The following is a 2,500-nucleotide window of genomic DNA, read 5'->3' as shown; positions in this document are numbered from 1 at the left end:
TAAAAAAAACTATACTTTTCGCGGTCATGTTACCACTAAGAATCAGTTCAAGTTTTTACCAATTGAGAATACTTCTTTTCTTTTCATTTCAGTTCAACTACATATCTACTTGAACATCTATCATTATATCTCTCTGCATATCTGTTAACATATCTGTAGACTCACCAACGTATATTTGCAAATAAATTGGGTATAGTGATCAAAGTATGCAGTATTATAGATCCATTACAGCCAATCTAACTAATCGGTTTCGCACCGGACATTAAGTAACTGACAGTTATTTAATACATGTGCTTTTCAGCAATTACAGGTAGGGCAAAATTGGGCAATGTCCGTAAGAATAATGACGAGAGAGAGAGAGAGAGAGAGAGAGAGAGAGAGAGCTGAGAGAGAGAGACGAGAGGAGGAGAGAGAGAGAGAGAGAGAGAGAGAGAGAGAGAGAAAATAGAAGAAGAAAAGAGAGAAGGGCATATTTTTTCCATACCTGCTATCTCTGAAGAGCATATGCATTAGATAACCGTTCAGCTATCTTGTGTCCGAAGTGAAACCGATTTGTAAGATCGGGTGTAATGGATCTATAATGGTTTCCCATTTTGGTACAAGGTCTACAATTTCGGGGGAAGGTAAGCCAATTACACCGACCCACTTTGATTTACACACACACTCACGCGCGCGCCATGTACACATTCTCACATATAAGCTGTTCTGTCAATTAAATTTCATTTACGAAGTCTTGATGAAACCGACGATTAAACTAAACTATATAATAATAATAATAATAATGATGATGATGATGATAATAATAATAATGATGATGATTATAATAATAATAATAATAATAATAATAATAATAATAATAATAATAAAGGTACTGCAGGATTGAACTCGGAACCACATCATCAAGGACTCTTCCTAACGACGCGGTTTTGCCTATACCTGATATCGTGAACATAATGTATCTGAATCTAAGTTAGAACTATAGTTAAAGTGAAATATTTTGTTATAAAATGCAACGAACTGAATGGAAATTTTTTCAGACTTTGAGCTCATCCAAAATATTGTCAAGTGAATAACCCCTGGTTTGAAATTGTGTATTTGATGGTTGTTTGTTTGTTTGTTTGTTTGTTTATTTGTTTATTTACTTATTTTCCTTAGTGCAACTGTACGTTTTATGAAAGAAAAACATTGATGAATTAGGATGAATAGGGAAAGTGGTATATTTTTTTGGTAACGTTTGGGAGGTCCTTATCTTGCCATAAATGTACATCTTTGTAGATGTTTGTAAACTTGGTGGTAAGTAAAAGGAGAGAAACAGGCGAGAGGGAGAGAGAGAGAGAGAGGAAGAGATAGAGAGAAAGAAAGTGTGCGGGAGAAAGAGAGAGAGAGAAAGAGAGAGAGAGAGAAAGAGAGAGAGAGAAAGAGAGAGAGAGAGAGAGGAAGAGATAGAGAGAAAGAAAGTGTGCGGGAGAAAGAGAGAGAGAGAAAGAGAGAGAGAGAAAGAGAGAGAGTGAGTGCGTGGGAGAGAAAGAGAGCGAAAGCAAGAGAGAGAGAGAGTGTGTGGGAAAGAGGAGAGAGAACGAGAGAGTTTCAAAGGGATACCTATATGTGTGTGTGTGTATGTGTGTGTGTGTGTGTGTGTGTGTGTGTGTGTGTGTGTGTGAGCATGTATACGCACATAGTGAGATAAGGAGGGAGACAGAGAAATAGAGAGAGATAGTGGGCGTATGTTTGTTTGTTCTGCAACTGAGTGTATGTATATTCGTCATCGTTGTAGCTGTTATTGTGCGCATGCATATTTATGTTTGCTAAATACAAGACTCATTGAGTCTAATCCAGCAGCCAATAGATTTCTATTTAATGTTGTTTGAAACGTTTGTGTGTCGGTATTTTGTAGAAAACGAACGTCAAAATTATCTTTAACTTTTTGATACCGTTTAAACAAACTATTAACAAATGTGCGTAGAAAATCTATATTTTTGAATAAAGAGCTTGTTTTATTTTATTATTTCGGGATTGAAAATGCCCGCCAACATGCTCAATACGTAAACAACATTTTTTTTAACTACTAAAATCGAGATGAATCTTCTGACGGGCGAAATGTTTCCTTTCTTTAAGATATGAAAGTGCATGATTTCCAATTTGGTTTCCTAAGACAAGACAATCATCAAGAAATAGTACCTTGCTAACATGATGAATTCGTTAGCTACTCTCATCCGACCTTTCGGGAAGGGTTTCCTCTCCGCCCATTCCTAAGCGAGGCTTGTTAACTGCTCGCGATCACTTCCAGCTTTTATCCATCTGAATATTCAGTCCGAATTTGGTTCCAAGCACCTTAACTGTACATTCGGTCCATTAAAAGAAATTCTTATCTGCACGTCCTTTCTTCTTTAATAACCGACGTAATATGTTTAGAAGACCACAGATTTGTACTGATTAATGTTTGATCACGTAACCACTTAAATTCCTTTGGTATGGTGCCAATCATCTCGATTTCCAATGT

The sequence above is a fragment of the Octopus sinensis genome, linkage group LG3, assembly GCF_006345805.1.
Source record: "Octopus sinensis linkage group LG3, ASM634580v1, whole genome shotgun sequence".
Lineage (NCBI taxonomy): Eukaryota > Metazoa > Mollusca > Cephalopoda > Octopoda > Octopodidae > Octopus > Octopus sinensis.
The sequence above is the reverse complement of the archived record's forward strand: the minus strand, read 5'-3'. Positions refer to the sequence as shown.